The sequence below is a fragment of the Lutra lutra genome, chromosome 5 (genome assembly GCF_902655055.1).
Source record: "Lutra lutra chromosome 5, mLutLut1.2, whole genome shotgun sequence".
In the NCBI taxonomy this organism is placed as follows: domain Eukaryota; kingdom Metazoa; phylum Chordata; class Mammalia; order Carnivora; family Mustelidae; genus Lutra; species Lutra lutra.
In genome coordinates, this window is record NC_062282.1 from 31,572,246 (window position 1) to 31,595,889 (window position 23,644).

The 23,644-nt window shown below is 41.0% G+C and overlaps 1 protein-coding gene across 3 annotated transcripts in view; it reads right to left on the minus strand.

The window, feature by feature from the left end:
- Positions 1-23,644, minus strand: part of FYB1 (FYN binding protein 1) — a 155,255-nt gene that overhangs the window by 95,527 nt on the left and 36,084 nt on the right. The gene's annotated exons all lie outside the window — the stretch shown is intronic.

The window sequence follows — 23,644 nt, forward strand, 5'->3', positions numbered from 1 at the left end:
CATTTCTTTTTAAGTAACAATTTACCTTTTTCTTTGCCTCACTGTTTCTCCAGCTCTCCTGTTGGATTTACTCTTTACTTGGCATTTGTCTGCTTCGTTTTACTTGAAAAAAATATGGAAGTGGCTAATAAGGGACTTCTATATCTTACAGTGAGCCTCTTAAATAGAAACTACACTTGAAAAAATGAAAGTAAGCTTTTCTGTAAATTCAGGTTGTATGTTTTCTACAGCATGGCCACGTTGAACAGCTCTGTGGTTTGCAAGATTTCTCCTGTTCCGTCCGCAGTTAAGGTGCGTCTGCTTGCAAAACAGGAGATGTGGCAGAAAAACTCACTCATTTGGATAAGTAAGTAATAAGTGAGTTTTCTGACTTATTTATAAATATTGAGTTCAACTGGAACCAGATGAGCAGGCAGGCATGTCTGGGGCTCTGAAGACCAGAAAGGGTCTCATTCTTTTTTATATCCCCACAACACCTGGACCAGGGCCTGGCACCTTCAGGCTTCTAAAGCATATTTGGGGAAATAAAAGTTGGCACAGAACTGAATACTGTAAAGAGCAATTTAAAAGAAATGGTGCCCTCAGCTGGAGTTTGCCTTTGTACCAAATGGCAGTGCCTGTGTATTTGCAGGATGGGAGAAAGGGAATTAGGCACTAGAAGGAGAAAACCAGATGAGAGCAGCTCCTTTAACTTACTACCCTGTCTCCAAGTTGCTGAGAACATCTTGTTTTCTACCTTGTCTTCCTTGGGCACTTTTTTTTTTTAATCCTCATGATTTCCTCCAATCCTCAAACAATTCCTAAAAGCAATAGGAAAGAAGATGGAAGGGAGAGTTTGGGTGTTGGGGGACGGAATGGGAGAAAATAGGTCCTTCCCTGAACCCTCCCAAGGAGATGACAGCCACAGAGGACTCTGAACCTCAACACAAGATGCGTAAAGAATTACTAATATGAAAAAAAGAATTATTAATAAAAAAAAGAATTATTAATACAAAAATTTGCTCTTGGGGCACTTGTGTGCCTCAGTTGGTTAAGAGTCTGCCTTCAGTTCAGGTCATGATCCCAGAATCCTGGGATCATGTTTCGTGTTGGGCTCCCTGCACAGCGGGGAGTCTGCTTTTCCCTCTCCCTCTGCTGCTCCCCTGGCTCGTGCTCATGCACACATGTGTGCACTCTATCTCAAGTAAATAAACAAATAAATCTAAAAAAAAAAAAATTGTCCCCCCCTCCACACATGTAAGAAAATCTGTCTCAGGGAAGAACTCTTTTATTCTGGATTTAGTCTGTATGTTGCAATTTATATTCTAGATCTATAATTTATTCTAGATTATAACATGAGGCTACATTGCAGAGTAGTTAATAACAGAGACTAGGGAGTCAGACTGCCTGGGTTTGAATCTTACCAGCTGTTTAACCCAGGGCAGGGCATGAATTCTCTGGACCATAGTTTGCTCACCTCTATCGTAGGGATCATAATAAGACTGTGTCATGGGCTGTTAGGACGATGAAGCTAATCTCTGTCAGGCACTCTAAAAAGTGCTCAGAATGTAAGACAGTTTCCTATTTTTACACAGCAAGAGAAGCCTTAGGAATCATCTGGCCCTCTTCTGTCACTGCGCGGGAGAGGAAATGGCAACCAAAGGGTTAAAGCAATACCTACTTAGTTACAGCACTTCTTGCCTTGGATTTCATGGGGGAAAACCCGTGAAACACATGAATTCATTCAAACTCTACATCCTGGTTTTAGTTTAGAAAATATGGAAGGGGCCGATTTAGAATTGGAATGTAAGTTTCTTAGTCCCAGTCCGAGGAGGCAGGGCAGCGTCATGGTTAATAACCCACACTCTAGAATTATCCACTTGGGTTCAAATCTTGACTTTGCCATTTATTGGCCACATGACCTACAAAGTTTCTTAACCTCCCTCAGACTCAGTTTTCTTCATCCGTAAAATGAGAATAGTAACAGTACCTGTTTTCCCACAGGGTTTTGCTCTTAAATCAGGATTCAGTAGCTGAATGCATGTCAAATTCATAGGTTAAGAATTACAGGGGCACCTGGGTGGCTCAGTGGGTTAAGCCTCTGCCTTCGGCTCAGGTCATGATCTCAGGGTCCTGGGATCGAGCCCCACATCGGGCTCTCTGCTCAGCGGGGAGCCTGCTTCCCCTTCTCTCTCTGCCTGCTGCTCTGCCTACTTCTGACCTCTCTCTGTCAAATAAATAAGATCTTAAAAAAAAAAAAAAGAATTACATGTACTACGCATCCAAAGATTGTCTGCCAACATCGTTTGTTCTAATTCACTATCCATATAACATCATTTTCTCCAGGTGCCCAAATTCTGAACTTATAATTGTTAATATTATCTTCTAATTTTATTTATTTATGAATTTTTAATTTGAGTAGAGTTGGTCTCAACGTTACATTAGTTTCTGGTGCACAACATAGTGCTTTGGCAAGTTTACACATTAATGCTACATGATGTTCTAATTTTAAATCACTGTGACTACAACAGACATACTGCTGGGTAACATAATGGAGTTACTGTATTTGAGTCTGGTTTACCTACACTTCAAAACTTTTCATTGAATGTTAAGAGACAGAGAAAGAAATAGTAATACATCTTATGAAGGACATTTTGAAGAAACTAAAACAGCCCCTGAGCTTGCACTAATATGTCTGGCAAATCAATAAACCAAACTCTACAACTATGTGACCACTTATTCTGACAGCTTAGCTTTCCAAGTTGTATCATTATCATTGTTACAGCTTTATTGAATACGATTTTCAGCACCCAGATTTGCCTTTAATCTTAACAATAATAGCTAGACTTCTTCCATAATGATAAGGATAGACAGGCAAAAATGATTAATTTTTTTTAACATTCTCCCCTTTTATTGTAGATTGAATAGCCATTCCACTTTCCAGAGTTCTTTTTATTTTAAAAAAGTTAAAAAGAGGGGTGCCTGGGTTGCTCATCTGGTTAAGCATCGAGCTCTTGGTTTTGGCTCAGGTCGTGATCTCAGGGTCTTGGGATCAGCGAGGAGTCTGCTTGAGATTCTCTCTCTCTCTCTCTGTGCCTCCCCTCTCTAGAGCACTTGCTGTCTCTCTCTCCCTCTCTCTCAAATAAATCAGAGGTAAAAACAAAAGTTAGAAAGAGTGTAGGAGCCATGTATCATTGTATGATAGAGAGAAAAGTCAGTCAACTCTAAAGCCCTATTGCCCCAGTTCTAGGGGTGTCATATATATTGACTTACCGGTATAGGACAAATTTATGCCTATTGTTCTGGAAGAACTAGTAATAACATTCACATTTACTCTCAAAAATGACCTGCTTTAAACAATACATTATTCAGTGACTACCCAGTTCCTCACCAGAGGCAACTACTGTCCTTAGTTTCTTATGTATATTTCTAAGCTGTACATATACAAAAATACATAAACATACACATGCATCCTTCCTGTCCCTATTTTTTGCCCAAGTGGAAACTCCTGCTTTGCAGCCTGCTTTTTTCCAGAACTGATATTCAGTGGCTATACACCTGCACAGCTGGGTATATCATCAGCAACCATTCTGATGGCTTGGTACCTTCTGTGATTCTAGTTGTTAAATATTTTCAATATTCACTCTGTTATTTTCTCTTACAATTGATCCACATTAGTGCATATTCTTTGCACAAACTTTTTTTTAAAGATAGGTTTTATTTTATTTTTTATTTTTAGAACAGTTTTAGTGAAAAGATTATACAGAGGGTTGTCGTATAGTTTGCCTCTGGATACCCCTTATTAACACTTGACATTAGTTTATAGGAACTTTTTAACTTTTAGTGATTTAAAGATTGGGCTTCTACTTATTCTTAAGAAGCAGTATTTTATATCTGGACGACCTCAGAGTTCAGGATATTTTAAGTAAAATCAAACATTTCATCTCAAATTACTTGTTTCTTTTCCAAAGTCATTTGAAGCAATTCACTATTATTTCCATCTGTTATGTGCCTAGATAACATTTAGTCCAAACTACCCCAACTCATTGCTCTGTAATTACACAGATGTAATTGTGTAATGCTCTTGATAGAAACGAATTTCTTTTAGCTCCCATATATTTTTCCTTCCTCAGATTTATGTTATCTTCACTGCCATAAACTCACGACATTTACCACGTCCCCTAGGAAGATGGCTGCGAGCAAAAAGGGTTTTGCTACATCCTCTGGGTTTCTAGTTCATAACTCCAGATTCCAGGAAATCTTTCTTTGCTTTTAGCAACTTTTATGAAGAGAATGGATCAAGTACATACTTAAACAAAGACTGAGATGACATTTAGGAGAGACATTAAGAAACCGTACACATTAAGAAAATGTTTCTCTTTGTAGCAGTTTGTCTACATAATTTCATACGGAATCTTACAAACACCACGTGACTTTTGTTGATAACAGGGTTTTGCTTGGTTTTGGATTTATTTTTATAGTCCTTATACTTTTTTTCTTTTTTTTTAAGATGTTATTTATCTGAGAGAGAGAGAGTGAGCACCAGTTGGTGGAGGAGGAACAGAGGAAGAGGGAGAAGCAGACTCCCCGCTGAGCAGGGAGTCCAGCATGGGACTCAATCCCAGGACCCTGGGATCATGACCTGAACTGAAGGCAGACGCTTAACGACTGAGCCACCCAGGCACTCCTGCAGTGCTCTTACTTTTAAATATATATTGAATATTAGATTAATCCCATGGTTCTCAATGAGAAGAACTTTGGGCAATGTCTGGAGAAATCTTTGATTGAAATGACAGACTGATGGGGTGCCTGGGTGGCTGAGTGTTAAGCATCGGCCTTAGACTCAGGTCATGATCCCGGGGTCCTGGGATGGAGACCCACAAAGGGCTTCCTGGTCTGCAGGAAGCCCACTTCTCCCTCTCCTACTCCCCCTGCTTGTGTTACCCCCTCTTGATGTCTCTCTGTCAAATAAATAAATAAAATCTTAAAAAAAAAAAAAAGAAAGGCATCTAGTGTGTAGACATCAGAGATACTGCCGAATATCTCACAATGCACAGGACAGCTCCTCAATAAAGTATTATCAGTCCAAATAGTCCCAAAGCTGAGAAGCCCCGAGTTAATCTTATTACTCCTGGGTTATTAGAAACACCTTACCAGAAAGTCCACCTTTAATTTTTGTAATAGAATGTAACCTAAGACCTATAAACAACTGTGTAAAAAAACAAAAACCCAAACCCCTAAAAACTACAACCCCCCCCCCTTAGAGATTGTTTTCAAAGTTCCATGTCTTTGAAAGTCTCATCTTTGTAAAGTTTCATTTATAAAGCATGGGTGAATCATGGGTAACTAATAATTTTAAAATAACTGAAGCCTCCCTTTACTTCCGTAAGATATATTTGTGTTACTTTTGTAATTAAAGCATGAAGAGAGCAAACCGCCTTTATGCATGCTGTCATTCTTCCCTATACAGAGCCCAGGGAAAAAGAGAAGAAAGTCATTTGCTCTTGATTGTATGTAATGCTTTTAATCTTGAGGGAGACAGCAATTAATAAGAGTTTACCCAAATTGGTTTGTTTCTTTCTTTTATCATTGATCAATTTTATTGTATGTGGATTTTCTTTCTTACTATGTTACTGATTCTTTTTTTATTGTTAAGTCATGTTTTACCCATGACTTCTGGTCTTGAACTGATGGTTCTTCTTAGAGAATAAAATGCCACCAATACCTGGAACAGGACTCCAGGTATGATGGCATCAGAGGGACGACGTTCCAGGAAGCCAGCTCTAGGTCTGCCCAAGGCTTCAGAGACTGTAGTCAGAGCGAATGGAAGAGGGAAGTAGGCAGGTGAGGACGGGGTGCCGTGTGAGAAAGCCCAGCTTCTACCAGGGCGACGGCTCATATTGCTCCAGTGCATTCAGCAAAGGATTGATAAAATGGTATAATAAAAAGACGAAGAAGATAGAAAGTTCTTTCCTAAGCCAAATAAACTTTCCATCCTAGAAGTAGGAAGCAGGCTGGTGAAACTTTATAATATGCTCAAGCAGTTCAAACCTTCACAGAGCAATGCTACTCAACTTCACTAGTTTCTATTGCCTAGATTAAAGAAAATAACAGATATGGTCCCCACGACCAAGTTCCCCATCCCTTTTGAGTAGGCGCTCACGTGCACACGCACAGGAGTGATAACTTTTCTTTTCAAAGAGACTTAATCTTCTCTATTCAGTAAACTTGGAAAAGGGAACTGCTTTAATCTGAAAATAAGCTTTCTTAAAACTGTTTGTTGTCAGAAATTACATAATAAAACCATTCTCCTTGGTATTGTCTGTAAAGATAGAGTTAATGGAAGTTGCCTGGAAATATGGTACTTGTGACACTTCTCACAAGATGGTAGATGGGAGGTTGGGCTAGAGATAATGAAAATGTGGTACGCTTTTTGAAGCTCCGTTAACACTGTCTAAATATTTAGGTACTTAGTGGGTCTTAATTTAAGTACTTATGGTGTATACTCTGTTTCCCCAAGGAGATGTAAAAGCAGGAACTTAGTTTTATTTTTCTTCCTCAAAAACAGCCCCCCTCTGCCACCATGCATTCCTGCAGGCACTCCCTAATGCCTGGCCCATTTCTTTCCGTAATATTAATCACACTTACTATACTGGCTGATGGGCTGAATTTATTTGAGTTTCAGCATGACTAAGCACGCAGATAGCTGGGGACAAGAGTGTTGAGCCCCAGTCATGAATCTATTTTTAAGAGCTCTCTGTCTAACAGAGTCTCTACCTCATTGCAAATTGGCTGTGATGGATTCCAGTTGGCTGAGCCTCTGAGGTTGGAGGGAGGACCAGGGCCCTCTTCAACAGGATGTGGGAACGTGCTTCTTACCACAAATTGAGTTCTTGGGGCAAGATCAGGCTGCTGCAGACTGGGCAAGGGCACAGGGAGGAGGAGGAGTTGGTGGCGAAAGCAGTGGGGGGAAGTCCTTACATTTTTCTCAGTGACTTATAAAGGTGGATCTGGAACTGCAGACAACCCCATCTATCCACCTTGTGTGGTGAGATATAATCTAGTCAGAAGAAGATATCTGGTGTGAGTGGGGTCTCTCTCTGGGGGCTGTGTTGTTTGACTCCCCTCAACACAGGTGAACTTGACCCTTGTCCTGCAGGAGGCTGGCCTAAGTACCCTAGCAGAAAACCTCTCTATCACCATTCCCTCTTATATACCTCAGGCACCTGTTGGTCTGGAGCCTGTCCTTGCTCCCACTGTGTTCTCTCTTTTAGAATGAATTCAAGAAGAGGAAGCAAGATATTCAGGAGCTGGTAAAACTCAGATGGTGATGGCCCATTTTCCACATTCTGTGTCATCCTGGACTCTCAAGGTGTATTGATCCATTGGGCTTTTGTGTATCTTCTGTCTTTAAAGACCAGGCTTGAAAATCACCACCTTTCTACAAATGAGAGTCTTCGAACCGCTTTCTGGTTATCCTACCAAATAGCTCCTACACCAACACAGTTTTGACTTTGTCATGGCTTCTGATGACTTACGCGAAACATATAAGGAAGTTTAATAAGACTTCCTATGTGTTTCTGAAATTTGTTCTGCTGTAAGTTCTTGACTCTTTAATGCCAATGGCATGGTGTCAGGAGGCAGAGAATAGAGAGTCTGATGCAGATAGTAGAGAACAACAAACGGTCCTAGAACCATTTATTCTTAATGAATTGTATAAAGTTTTTATAGCAGATTTAATTTACATTTGCTCACTGTGTAATTCACTTAGACTGAGTTAACTAAATATACCAAATTAGAGAACAGTCTCTCAGGAATTTGACCAATGAACCTGTAGATAATTGAAGTGTTTTCATAGATATCTTACTAGTGGCTTATTTGGATCTTAAGATAATATTTAAGTACTGACAATTATACAATGTAAGTCTTTTCATTTTTCTTGGGCCTCCTACTCTGTCATCTCAAAGAGATCTTAATTTCATCTACTACTTCTAGTGGTTATTCTTTTTTTTTTTTTTTGTAAGCTTCACACTGGGACCTGACCTCATGATCCTGAGATGAAAACCTGAGCTGAGATCAAGAGTCAGACACTTAACTGACTGAACCATCCTGGTGCCCCTGGTTATCCTATTTTTATGTATAAGTAGTATAAACCAGCTAAACCAAACTTACTTTGTTAAAAGCATATGAAATTTGAAGTAAAATCTCTTGATGGCTGAAAAAGATGTTGTTTGACATAGGAAAAAGAAAAGAGGAATGTTCTGCTTCCTTTTTTCTCAGCCTCCACTCCCCCCCCCCACCAGCACAGACACAAACACATAGAGACACACAGACACAGGAGCCTAGACGGTGAGTTCCTTCTCTATACTTGACCAGAAGTTAGAAACTGAAAGTATATGGCCAACATGGAGTGGGCTGGGGTAGGGAGATGAGACCATCTGTGGGGTTTTCTAGAGACTCCCTTCCCAGCATGGGAAAGTTCTGCGAGAAGAGAACGGCTCAGAAGAGGAAGGTGTTGGCAAGAGTATCAAGACAGGCTGCAGCAAAGGATCAAGAGTGTGAATGGAGAAAGTGAAACTAGATGGAAGAAGTGAAGGGTTATGGAAGATTCCTCAGAGCCCTCACTCTACAGAATATGGCAGCCTGAAGCCCTGCCTCGTATGCCCCCTCCCATTCCTATTCCATCTCCCCTTTTGAACTATGAGGAAAACTCATCAGTATTTAGTAATCAGGAGTGAAGAGTACAATCACCTCGCACCTCTTACTTCATTTCTCTCTGATAAGTCACAGTAACAGAACTCTCCCATGAGATGAGCAATTTCTCTCATCTTTGTCACCTTGGGGCTCTTTAGAGCAGATTGCACCCTTTCTCATTAAAACTGTGATGCTCTCAATTTCAAGCTTTTTATGGTGTAGATCCTGCACTTAACACCAGTTACCCTCTCCCCACCCCCATCCCCCATCTTCCCAGGGTGCTTCACGGCTTTAGCTGCTCTGGGTTTTCACCTATCTCTTCCTTCATACATTGTTTCATTTTCTTCGGAGAGTACTGGTGACTCCATGCTAATGTGCCATTGGTTCTAGTATGTGGCACTTTGCCAATATCTAGTTTAAAATCTGTGCTTAATTAAGATCACACATCTCAGGGTACAAATGACCTCAAACCACCCCCCCACACACATACACAAACTGTGCACACTTGTATAATTAGCAAAATATTCTAGAGTTTGGCATTTTATATCTGTTACTAATTCTATTATTAGAACTAATAATCTTATTAAAAAATATTTTATTTATTTATTTGACAGAGAGAGAGAGTGAGCATGAGAGTGCGTGTGCACACAAGCAGGGGGGAGGGGCAGAGGGAGAGGGAGAAGCAAGCTCCCTGCTGAGCAAGAAGCTCAATGCAGGGCTCTATCTCCAGAACCCTGGGATCATGACCTGAGCTGAAGGCAGACGCTTAATCAACTGAGCCATCCAGGCACACCTAGTAATCTCATTTTTAAAAATTTTATTTATCTGTCTGAGAGACAGCGCACAAGCAGGGAGAGGGGCAGAGGGAGAAGCAGGCTCCCCACCAAGCAAGGAGCTCAGTGCAGGACTCAATCCCAGGATCCTGGGATCATAACCTGAGCCAAAGGCAGATGCTTAACCAACTGAGCCATCCAGGTGCCCCCTAATAATCTCATTTTAAAGCAAAATTTCACACATAATATCTTATTTAATCCTCCCAAAGCCTGGTTTATTCCTATTGTCAGTGAAGGATAAACTAAGTTCAAGCACATGGTAGAAAAGAGAGCTAAATTGAGGTTTTCTAACTCTAAATCCCATGTTTACCACAAATCACCATAAGAATCATGACTTTCTTTCCTTCTGGTATGGTTACGATGTTGAGTTTGAATCCTCAGCTCACACAAGACCAATTTCTTATTCTGGTCCAAAAAGTTCTCCACCTAACTTTAATGATCTAACCATGGCAGGCGATGTGTTAGCACTTGTTCTACCCACAGTTGTGATCAAAGCAGATCTGAAATGAGCAAGGAGACAAAGCAAGAGAGGGGACATAGAGTCCTAGACCAAGATATCCATCAACTTTGTAACATCGCAGGCAATCTGAAAAGGTTGAGAAGACAAATAATTCTGCTTGTGTTATTTTTGATATTTGGTCTGTGTGTGTGGGTGTGGAGGTGGTATGTTTATACAGAGGACTGTATTAGATCTCTTTTCCCTTTAAACAACTGCCCCCTAGAGTCAGTGAGATGAATCATCCATCTGACCATTCAGGGGCCTGGAGCACCATTATGGTTCATTCATTGTTCCCCTGGGGTAGTGTTCTTTATTCATCTGGCTGCTGAGAGAAGTTTAAGGTGACCTGAAAGGGAAGAAGGCTATGATTTGGGAAGGCCCATGGCAAAAATCAGATTGATAGCAAAGAATTCATATAAAATAACTCCTTCTGCTTGGATTAATAAAAGCAAAGCAAAGCAAAACAAAACAAAACCCAAGACCCCAAACCAAACCCATTAACGTCTATGGTTCATTCAAAGAACAGAAATAAAAAATTAAACACACCAAATTCCCTTCTTGTTTTATGATTTTTAAAATAGTGTGGCTTTCCTAAAGAATAAAGACTACAGAGAGAGACATCTATTATTTTAAAATATGTGTTTCTTTTAATTGAAATATTTACTACCCATTAGGATGGCTATTATTAAAAAAAAAACAAAAACAAACCAAAAAGCCACCAGAAAATAACAAATGTTGGCGAGAAATGTGGAGAAATCGAGCCTTTGTGCATTGCTGGTGAGCATGTAAAATGGTGTAGCCACTGTGGAAAACAGTATGGTGTTTCCTCAGAAACCAATCCAGCAATTCTACTTCTGGATATATACCCAAAAAAGTGAAAGCAGGAATAGATATTTGTACACTCGTATTCACAGTAGCATTATTCGCAGTCGTCAAAAATGGGAAGCAACCTAAGTGTCAACAGTGGAGGGATGGATAAGGAAAGAGTGGCATATACAAACCATAGAATATTATTCCATCTTAAAAAGGAAGGAAATTCTGATTCATGCTACAACAAGGATGAGCCTTGAGGTCATTATGCTGACTGAAGTAAGCTAAGTATCACAAAAAGACCACTTATCTGAGATTTGTAGAGTAGTCAAATTCTTAAAGAGTGAAAGCAGGATGGTGGTGACCAGGGGCCAAGAGGAGGAGGCCACGGGGAGTTAGTGTTTAATGGGTACAGAATTTTAGTTGGGAGCAAATGAAAACACTCTGGAGCTAGATGGCATTAATGGTTGTACAACAGAGTGAATGTACTTATGGCCACAGAACTGTACGTTTAAAAGTGGTTAAAATGGCAAGTCTTATGTCCTGTATATTTTACCACAAAAAACAGTAAAATAGTTAAACAGCATCTGAAAAATGAGTAAACAAAAACTCTTTGTAAATGATACCATTGCTTTGATACTGTTCCACAGTGAGATATTTTCTTTCTTTTTACTTCAGTTTTAGTGATTGGAAGAGGAAAATGGAAGTGACTCAGAATAGTGGAGAAAATGATCCTTCATCAAGATCAAGCTTATCTGTATACATTCTAGGGTCCAGATGAAATTGTGTTTGATTGAGAATATTTAAAAAAAAATTTAAAATGCCTTAAATGACTTACATATAAGTGTGGCAAAAATGTAACAAAGGACTGATGTCAAAGTTCTAATATAATAAATAAATATAAATAAAATGTAAATAAAAACAATAAAAAACTACTTGAGAGATATAAGCATACCTCACTGACTAAAGTCATTTTTTGATTGATAGGTTAAATAAAGGTGTTCTGGATGGTCTCCTCTGAGGTGGGACTGGGAAAGCAGAGGATTAGAAGCACAGGTTATGATAAAATCACTTTGGGAAATTTTTTTCAAGCAGCACATGGTGTATAACCCCTCCTATCCTGCTGTGTTCCTCTAAGGGTTTCTCTCTGGTGAATCACCAGCTCTGTCAGCTGTCAGGACAAATGGGAGTGTGTGGCATCCCATAGCATATGGGGAAACCAAAATGATTAAAAACACTAATAATGAACTATTAGAAAGAGAACATAAGCCCATTCACATTAAATTCACATTAAGAACATAAGCCCATTCGCAATAAAAACTTAAGAATAAGTTTAACCAAGGAGGTGAAACCTCTTTATATTGAAAAGTATGACAGTGGTGAAAGAAATTGAAGAAGAAACAAATAAATGAAAAGATATTCCATGTTCATGAATTGGAAGAACTAATGTTATTAAAATGTCTATACTACTCAAAGCAATATACAGATTCAGTACAATCTCTATCAAGTTTCCAATGACTTTATTTTCCACAGAAATTGAACAAACAATGCTAAAATTTGTATGGAACTATAAAAAAATAGCTAAAGCTATTTTGAGAAAGAAGACATGTTACCTGACTTCAAAGTGTATGATAAAGCTATAGTAATGAAAACAGTTTGGTATTGGCATAAAAACAGATACACAGAACAGAATAGAGAGCCCAGATAGAACCCATGCATATATGGTAGGTTAATTTATGACCGAGGAGTCAAGAATATATCACAGGAAAAAAAATAGTCTCTTTCATAAATGGTGTTGGGAACATTGGACAGCCACATGCAAAAGAATGAAACTGGACCACTATCTTACACCATACATAAAGATTAACTCAAAATGGATTGAAGACTTGAATGTAACACCTGAAAAAATAAAACTCCTAGAAGAAAACACAAGCAGTAAGACCCCCTTGACACAAGTCTTAGCAATGACTTTTTGAATCTGACAACAAAGCAAAAGTAACAAAAGAAAAAATAAACAAATGGGACTCATCAAATTAAAAAGCTTCTAGAAGGGACACCATCAACAAAACGAAAGGTAACCTACTAAATGGGAGAAAATATTTGCAAGCCATACCTCTGACAAGAGGTTAATATTCAAAATATATAAAGAACTCATACAACTCAAGAGCAATAAACAAACACAAACAAACCAATTTAAAAACTGGGCAGAAGATCTGAACAGCTATTTTTCCAAAGAAGATATACAGATGGCCAATAGACACATGAAAAGATGCTCAACATTACTAATCATCAGGGAAATGCAAATCAAAAGGACAATGAGTTATTACTTCATACTTGTTAGAATGTCTATTATAAAAAAAAAAACAAAAAAACAAACCCAAACCACAAAGATAACAAGTGTTGGCAGGGTGGTAGAGAAAAGAGAACCTTTGTCCATTGTTGATGGGAATGCAAATTGGTGCAGCCACTATGGAAAATAGTCTGAAGGTTCCTCAAAAAATTAAAAACAGGACTACTGTGTAATTCAGCAATTCTTTCTGGGTATTTACCTGAAGAATTGAAAACACTAACTTGAAAAGATACATACACCCTGATGATCTTTGCAGCATTGTTTGTAATAGCCAAGATATGGAAGCAACTTAAGTGTCCAGTAGCTAAAAAGACCATAGTGTATATAAACAGTGTAATAGTATTCAGCCACAAAAAACAATGAAATTTTGCTCTTTGTGACATCATGGATGGACCTCAAAGGTATTATGCTGAGTCAAATAAGTTAGTCAGAGAAAGACAAATACTATGTGATCTCTCTTATATGTAGAATCTAAAAATAAATAAAATAAAAAGACTAAGCTCATCGATACAGAGACTAGATTGTGGTTGCTAGAGGTGAGGGTTAGAGGTTTGGGAGAAATGGGTGAATGTTTTGGTTTTGGTTTTCTTTAGTTTAAATAAATTGAATTAAAAACAATCAAACAAACAAACAAACAAACAAACCTGCCCAGACAAGGGAACGGCACAGGTTTCCCACTCCACAACAAGGTAACTCCCACCACACATAGAATGTATTTTGATCACTTCTAAGACTCTCAAAGCTCATCCTTAACCACCTGTACAAATAATCATCTGTGAGACAAACAATCCAATGAAAAGTAAAATGAAGCTGAAAAAGAGAAAAAATCCATTGGGATCCTGGATCCCTTCTGCTCTTATCCTCGTATCTTCACTGATTAACTCTGCCTTAAAGAATTGTGGAGGTTTAATGGCAAGGTTGAGGAAAGTTTCGGGGTGTACCCTGATTCAGCGTGGGTAAGTGGGATTAGGGCACAGATCTTGGCTGCTTGTCTTTCTAAATTTCCTCTCTATCATCTACAACTGCTATAGTAGGTTGAAAGATAACTCGCTCTCCCCCTCAAAAAAAAAAAAAAAGGTAAGTTCATGACTCAGAACAGGTGAATATGATTTTTTTTGGGAAAAGAGTTTTGCGGATGTAATTAAGGATCATCTGAAGCAATCTTCCTGGATTACCCAGGTGGCACTAAATCCAGCGACAAGTGGGCTCCTAAAATACGGAAGGGAGAAAGATAAGAGAGGAGGAGAAGGCCCTGTGACGACAAAGACAGAGATTGGAGAGATGTAGACAAAGAATGCCTGGACCCATCAGAAGCTGGAAGAGGCAAGGAACTGAGACTCCCCCGGGCCTTTGGAGGGAGGATGGCCTGGTTAACCCCTTGATTTTAGAATTCTGGCCTCTAGAACTGGGAGAGAATACATTTCTGTTGTAAGTCACCTCATGCGTGACAATTTGTTGCAGGAGCCACAGGAAACTAACATGCTCACCTTCACGAAAGTCCAAAACACTTTTGTGCTGTTTTTCTGTGAATGTCTAAGTGCCTCCATGGATGAAGTTCACGAGGAAGGCCACCAAGTCTTGTTGCATGATTAGCTTTTCTCCCCCACTATTTGTTATCCCCCGAAGGGCAGGCAGTCCTGCTGGGATTGTCCCTGGCTTGGAAAGACAGAGCGGGATTGAATTCCATGTAGCGGTAAGGGGTAGTGGCTTTTAACCAGCTCCTGGAAGAAAGGTTAAGGCACTATGTGGACCAACATCCACAGCGTGGACCCAGCAATATTTGAATTTATATACTCAATGGGTTTGCCTGTTTTTTGTCCATATAAGGAGATGAGCTAACAGAAGTAGAAAAACAGGGGCGCCTCGGTGGCTCAGTGGGTTAAGCCGCTGCCTTCGGCTCAGGTCATGATCTCAGGTTTCCTAGGATCGAGCCCCGCATCGGGCTCTCTGCTCAGCAGGGAGCCTGCTTCCCTCTCTCTGTCTCTCTCTCTGCCTGCCTCTCTGCCTACTTGTGATCTATCTCTGTCAAATAAATAAATAAAATCTTAAAAAAAAAAAAAGAAGTAGAAAAACAGAAGAAACCCTGAACTTTCCAAATCTGCGAGAGAAACCCCCCACCAGCTTCTGAGGAGGTAATTTCACTTTCTAAACCTTCCCATCAGACTTTCCTCTCTGCCCAAACACATACATATTTGGTGTATTCCTAGTGGTTGGATGCAGAAACGATTCCAACCTCCACCTTTTGGCACTCAGCAGCTGTAGACATGAAGGCTTGGGACGTATTTGACCCTTTGCTTCGATAAATTAAAATGGGTTAAGCAATTGCTTGCACTTAGCTTTCAGGCCACTAGGTGTCAGTGTGACTGCTCCATGAGGCGGCCCTAAGTTTCCAAGAGGGAATTTCCCCCAGAAACCAGCTTTAGTGAGCTCTCAGACTGAGAAGGGTCCTCTGGATTGGGGCAGGAACTGGGGAGCATATAAAACCCCTGGTAGTTAAATGGATGGAAAAGACAAGCAGGCAGCATGAATATGAGCCTTTAAAATAACCCCCCAAGAGAAATGGAATCCTTCCCAGGCTTTTCTTTTTAAAACAGAAGGCTAACTTCTCCCAGCAGCAGTCTCTTGAATTCGCTGGGATTCCTTTGATATTCCTGATCATTTTTAGTGGAGGATTTTTAAATATGTGATTTTATTGGAAAGAATAATGTCTTCCTCTTGTCCCTCATCTATCATTTATTCTTAATTTCTGAGGTATTATAATATTTGAAGTTTGTGCCTTGCCTGTATATGCATGTTTGTCTACATAAAACCTCTCCTGACAGCCTTGCAGCATGGGAAGAGAAGCCACAGCCATGACTTTGCCTTGTGTTCATAAACCCAACTATTTTTCTACATGGGATAATCTCTACCTAATGCCAAACATTTAAAGTGGCGAATATTAACGATCTACGATTATGTATTCGTACACAGAAATTCATATAACTTTATACTCACAATAGCTCTCTGAGGTAAATATTACTATTACCTTTATTTTTTGGAGGAGGAAACTGAGGCACAGAGCAGTTATGCGGCTCTCCCAAAGTCCCACAACTGCTAGGAGGCTGCGCAAGAGGCCCACACTCTTCCCTGAATTACCTCATTATAGCTTTAAAAGGTGTGCGGAGGGGCCTGTGTGGGGGAGGGGAGGCCTAATGAATTCTTCAGAGGCAGAAATGCACACGTGAAGGCCAAAGGCTCCAATCAAATTTTGTTTTAAGTTACTGTGCCTGTGAACCATTTCCTCAGATCATTCGAAGCCTTTTGTCATCGTTTGTCCCCATTTGCCAGGATTCCTTCTGAGAAGGCAGGGCTGATGACCAAGGGGTTTCCTGTCCCTCGCCTGTGCAGAAAGTTCACACGAATCCCTACCCCCGCCAGAGCTTAAGGTTTGGAAGAAATGGAAATTTGCTTCTCCTCATCAAAAGGATGAGCACACACTTGTCAGCAACCAGGATGGAAGAAATCATCTATGCCCAGTAGCACCACGTTTCTGGTTCTGTGGCAAGACCTCACTGAATACCAGCAACACTGGTTCCAACAGAGGTTGGAACAGGAACGTGTGACAAGCCCTATCCTGTTATGAAACAGTGAGTGACAGACACATTTTTATCGGCTTATCACCCCTCTGGCTGCAGCGAGGCTGCGTTGGACTGTCGGATGTCCACCTCTTCTCCCATTTTCCAGCACAACCTGCTCGTAGGTGTTTCAGCTAGCAGGTCAGTGCTGCCAGCATTTGGAGGCCGCACCTTTTCCTGCTGTAAAAAGTTACACATTTACGTGAAAGCAGCTGTTACCTGACTCCTGCAGAATGAGGTAGGAGGATGGCCTCGTTTAGTGAGTCTTCCTGGGGCCGGGGGCTGGGTGCTCCCGCCTCACTTTTGGCTGTCGTGTCTGCTCAGTCTGCAGAGTCTAAGAGCTGTGGCACTTTCAGACTCAGGGCAGGGGGATGTCCAGGGGAGTGGTTGAGTGAACCTCCCCTCCCTCCCCACACTGCTCTGACCGACACAAGACGAGCTCCATTATGCCCTCAGGATATTGAGTAAGAAGGGGGGAATAAGGGGAACTAAGAAGTGTCTGTTCAGCCTGGACATTTCTGCTGACATTCCCACCAAGCATATGATATTTATGAGGGCCAAATGCAAATGAGGTTCTCAGGCCTGCCCTCATCCCGGGCACACAAGGGGAGGAGCCTAAGAAGGCTCTGGTTCTGTAATCTGCCTGCACACCTGGGGCTGCCCACCTGCGGTCGGCTTGGGAGCTCCACTCCAAGGTGTGGGCTGTTTGGGACCTAATCCCATCTGCTGCTCGGAGGTGAACTGGGTGCTGGGCTCTGTGAGCTGATGGGCGTGCAGGTGGCAGAAAGCCGGGTGGTTTCGGGCTTGCCTGCTGTTGCTGAAACTTTTCTTCAAACTCTGGAAAAACTGGAGTATTGAAATTATAATCTAGGGTGAGAGACGACCCTTGGGACTAAAATGTCGTTAAATTAAACTCCCTTATCTTCCTTCAGCCAATCCATCAATCAATCCAACCACCCATCAGTCATAAACAGTGCGCACCTACCCCAGGAGCTGAGCCCTGTGCTGAGACTAGAATAGTGAACAAGTCAAGGTTCTCCTTAGTGTTTATAACCTTGTAGCGGTTGTGTCAGACACGGCCGCTTTCCTCCCCGAATTGACTTTCTTCTCTTCTTCCACAGGAAGGATGTGTCAACCAACACCCTTGTGCCACATCTGGCCTATGGCTTGTCTCGCACAGCCTTTAAGCTAAGAATGGTTTTCACGTTTTTAAAGAGATGCTAAAACAACCACAAATGAACAGAAACAAGGAACAAGAACAACAACACATGACCAAGTCCGTATGTAACCTTAAATATTTACTATCTGGCTCTTTGCAGAAGAACTTTGCCAATGCCTGTTTTATAGGAAGAGAAATCTTGTGTTTTAGCCAGGCATGCGACTACACAGAAGAGAACATTTTCTAGCCCCTTTGGCCACTAACTGTGGTCAGATGGTGAAGATTTGGCCAATGGGATCAAAGCACAAGAGATTTGTGTAACTCCTGGGTCGTGCCCTGGACCTGGGTCCTGGCCTGCTTTCCTCTCTGCGCTGGCTGTGATGCTGAGGGGACCTGAGCCGCTGGGGTTCACTGTTGACTAGGGGAATGCTTAGGGATGGCAGAGCCAGAAGACAGAAGGAGCCTGGGTTCTGGCACCAGGGAATAACTCTCCTGTCCTTGGATTTTGCTGGATGGTTATGAGGGATGGAAAGGAAGGAAGAGAAGAAATATTAACTTTTTAAAGCCAATCTTATGTTTGTTTCTCCTCCTTCCCACCAACCTCCCTCTGATGCCAAAGAAAACAAAAATCTCAAACCCAGAAGATGCCTTCATGAAATGTGGCTCCTCTCTTCTTAGTTACCTCCTTAACTCCTGTTCGAGCCCCAAAGCACAGTGTAGATGTCATCTCCTTTTGAACCTAGTCCCTCAAGATGGGGCAAGATGTCTTTGCTCTGGCTTCGGAGGTACCTTTTAATTGCTGGAGACAAGTCTGTTTCTCCCACTAGACCTTGAACTCTTTAAGGGTGGGGACTATGGCTTCTTTGTCTTGGAGCCATAGTTCCTAGTACAGTGCCTGGCACACATAAGGCACTTTATAAACATTGTTGGCATTGTTGGGTGAATTAATTTATTATAGGCCAAGGGCAGCTTCCTGGTTTGTGGGACAGTTTTTTTTTTTTTTAATTTTACACATGTTTTTCCCCCAGAAAAGGTAAATCCAGCAATTTACATCTCTGAGGGATAGAAATAAATTTTGGTATCCAAAATGGTAGGAAAGAAATGTACACATTTACAAAGATATATTTAAAAATTTGAGTGTTTAAATTAAGTGGTAGCTATGCTTGCTGATAGGATCTGGAAAGTTGACAAATTTAACAAAAGTAAGTAAAAAGCTATGAGATAAGTTCGGTAACATAAGGAAATGCTCCTGAAATAAATGTCACCCAAATCTACCTTATATTGAGCTGATCTTATTATGACATAGTAATAAAACTCATTTTTTCTATTTTTATAATTCCTCACAAAGGACGAGATATACAATAATTTATTATTTGATAATAAGATAATGATGATAAAAACCCGATTTGGTTCTCCCCATGCTCCCCTATGTTATGTGGCTTATAATCAATGAATGTAAAAGTTAAGGCATTGTTTCTGGCATTATTTCACTGTACACTCTGAGTAGTTGTGAAGCAGCAGATTAATGTAGTATTTGAAAGTCACTGAATAGCAGTAGTATTTTTTTTTCTTCTTCATTTAGAGGAAAGAATACAAAACATAAGAGTCATATTTTTCTCCACATAAAATCCCTCCTGAGATGGTGTTAACAGAAGGTGGAGTTGAGAAGAATGACTTGCATTGTATTTTTTGAGGACAACAATAATGTAATATCAGGTTATTAGGCGGGCACCTACTTTTCATTATTTTTATAGCTCCTCACCAAAGCTTTTTATAAATTACGAGGAAACCTGAGCTATTACCTAAAATAAAGTCATTCAAATGTTTCTTAGCTCAAATACTAGCTCTTACGGGAGATCTGCTGCAGAATTCTACCTAACACCTCGATGTTTCTGGATATTTTATGAAATATTGAGGACTCTCCCTTCCCCCAGCAAAAGCAAGTCTAAGAAAATGATGAAGGTCTTGATGAATAGCTCATTCTTTGTGGACTTGAATCTTGGGCTTTTTCTTCCTCATTATGGGCAGCTCTATTGTGCAATGCAAAGGAATAAAATGCCATAGGGTGAAAAGCAGTGAGCTGGGGGTTTAGGTAGTGAGGATGGAGGAAGTCGGCTCACTGGGCCTATCGCCACCTGCGTCCATACCAATTTGGATATCAGAATTTCTGTCTTTACAACCCAGGCAGATTCTGCTTCTATCCCTGTCTCACCCCATCCTCACCTTGACCTCAGGTGGAGAAACCTTGCCTTACTTCTGTCTGTTCGATATCATTACTACCTGCAGCGTGGCCCTGTTTATACCTATGGCTGTCAAGAGGCTCACTTTTCTGTTCTCTAAATTGAATGTTGCACTTATTGTTCTTTGCACTTTAGCAATTATCACAATGATCTCCTCTCAGTTTAAAAAAAAATGGCAGCTGATGTTCTAGTTCTAGCAGGTAGAGACATGAGGTCAGTGGCCAGTTGAGCCTCCCTTCAAGGACAGGTGGTCTGGTTCTTGGGGCTACGCCAGCTCTGCTGTGCCCTTCAAAGTCCCCGGTGACCTGTTCAGAAAACAGATCATGAATGCTTTTGCGAGGGAAAATGATTCGGCTTCAAGTTATGTTTTCGCACAATCCTGCTGGCTTCCCTTCCCATGCGGGTGTGGGGGTGGTATGAAGACGGATCAGGCAGGCTTCCCCCTTCTGCTTGCTCAGCAACGGAGCGCATTTGGCAGGAGAGGCCAAGTTTTGCCCGTGCTCCAGACTAGGGAGCAGCAGATAAAGCCAAGATGAATCTACGCTCTCCCAAAACTCGCCATTGCTCTGCGGACAAATGTCCAGTTGTCAGGAGCGAAGCTGCTCACAGCCTGGTCGCAGGTTATGCGAAGTGTGTCATCTGAGTGTGATTCACTCTCTGCTGTCAAAACTACCCAGTGCCCAGGCAGGCTGGTGACTGGGATGGGAATGGATCATGGCGAGAGAACCCAAGAATCAGGTTCTGCTTATTTTCTTTCACTTTAAACAGCTACTTCCTCTTCCTCCCCTCATAACTCCTACCCACAAATCAGAGAAACATTACAACCTGCAAGGGGCAGGACAGGCTCCGTGTTCATGTGTTTTTTTAAAAAAAAACAACACAAGGTGGTTTTTCTCTTCTTTTCTCCACCCCATCTCCTCCTGACCCCACCCTCCTTCCTCCAACCTGCTCTTTCTTTTTGCTCCTCAGGAAAGCAGAAAACTAGCTGATTGACACAAAAGGTTTTTCCAACTCTCAGCATCTTACATTCTACAAATGCACTCAAGGTAACAAAAGGTACAAGGACTTGAACAAATTCTAGGGTTTCTGCCCTGTGGGGTTTTGTTAGCTGGGACGCCCTTTTGAAAGAGGCAGGCAATCTTTGAGAAGTGGGCATGCAAGACCTGTACCCGTTTCTCCCCTTCTCCTTCTGGAGGCTCTCCTTGCTTGAGTTTTTGTCATGCAGAAGAGCAGTCACCCCAGATCCTTGATTGTGTGTAGCAAACAGTAAAACACATTTGAACATGCACCCCTAATATGGGGATATCTTTCAGTGAATCTTATCTACTATCTCTCCGTGCACACACATGTGTATAACTTCACAAATATTCTTTATCCATTATAAAATGTAAAAAAAAAAATAGAAAAGGTGAGAATTTAAAAATATAATCTTTCTAACAACCTCCCTTCATGTCCAGCAAACTGTCTTGAGCCTCTTTGTGTTGTATTCATTTTACTTTGGAGACTGCTATTGGAAAGTGTGAAGAGAGAAAACCAACACTAGAAGTAGGCAAAGGGCATAGGGAGGTCAACAAAACCATGGTGTTCCCTACTGGCTGGTCCCACCCATTCAAGTGGGTTAAAAGTTCCTCCTTTCTCATGCAAGTGCCCCCAAGCCTTCTGTATGGTCTAAAGCCTGTTTCCCCACACCGATCTGCCCCACCTGCAACATCTCCACTGGGTCCGCCGGTGTGTTCACTTCCGAGGTATTTGCTGTTGCTCTCCTGACCAGGTAACAACCCAAAGGACATCTTCACCTGAATGTCCATCAGGCACTGCAGACACTCATGCACACAAGGCTGAATGGTGAGTGGAGAAGCAGCTTTAGACTCGCTTCTCTGACTCCTGCATTTACATCTGCTAAGAAGTGTCCTGTTGTTTCTCTGTCTCAAGGGCCTTTTGAACCTCACTTACCCATCCTCCCCCATGCTCTGCCTTCATCACTTCCTGCCTCCTTAACTGCAGTGGCTCCTTATTAAATTGTTCTGCCTCTAATCCTTTCTTCCCAGGGCTATCGAGCATGCGCTTCCTATGATCAACTTGCTCATGTCTCCTGAAAGCCTTTCGAGTGGCTCTCCAACCCTTCCTGAAACAAAGATCGAAACTCCTTCACATGGCATCTGAGGCTTTCCTCCCTCAGTCGTGGCCACATTGCATCCCCAGTTGGATGAGGCATAGTTTCTGTGATTCTCATTTCCATGCCTTCTGCCCCTTCTTCTTCTTCACCTGGGATGACCCAAATCTTCTTTAAACTCCACTCAGGGGTTACCTCCCCTCCAGAGCCTTCTCCAACCCTCCCTTTGAGCCACTCAGAGTACTCATTGCAACAGGTGAAACGTGTAATATTCTGGTCCACTTGAACCTACCACTTCGTAATTTATCTGAGTCTTTAGAATAGACATCCTCAAAGATCAATGTTCCGAGGAATAAGTGGAGGTATTTTTAAAAGCATGATTCCAGACTGAGGCAGTTTAGGGTAGAACCCAGCAATTGTGCTTTATAGCCCCTTCCTTTCCCAAGTGATTCTCATCTAATTCATCCTTAGAGTTTAGCAGTGTCAGAGCGTAGGCCTAGTAATAAATAGCAACGAAAGAAGGAATTCTCTTTCTGTCTCATCTTTCCATCCCTACTAATCATATGCACTAATACGAGCTGAGGCAAAGACTATACTGATTATTAATTATGTTTTTAGTAGTGGGACTTTGGATGGACCACACGTGTATGCAGAAATACACTTCACAGCATGAATCTGGCCTGTGGACCTGCTTTTGTTGTCTATGTGTACAAGGGTGTGTACACGCACATACATAAATTCATATAAATCATATTTATTAGCAACAATTAAAAATGGTTTTGAAAAAGGAACTCTTCCAGATTAAAAGATGCCAAAAGGACATAATGAAATGGAATACGTATAGCTTGATTGGATCCTAGCTTGAACAACAAAAAATTATACAATAATTTTGGGACAATTGGGGAAATTTTAATATGGGCAACTCAATGATGAAGGTATTTTTACTTTTCTTAGGTGTGATAATGGTATTGTGGTTAAAATGGAGACTGCCCACGTTCTTAGAAGACACACGCTTACATTTTTAGGGATTGGTTGTCATAATTTGCACAACTTACTTTCACCTGGTTCAGAAAATCATTTATATATGTACATATAATGTGGCCAAGTGATAACAATTTGGCAAATGTCACTGGAAGAGAATATAGTTTTTTGCTGTATTATTGCTTAATCTTTTCTGTAGATTTAAAACTTTATTTTAAAAATGGGGAAATGAAAAACTAGAGTGATTTCACGTAAACATTCAGATTTGTGGCTTTCTTTGAAAAGTCTGATTTCTCAGTGCAACAGTTAGCTGGAACTTCGCCTGGCCTCCATAATTTGCTTTAACTCATTGGCTCATTGAAATCACCTGCC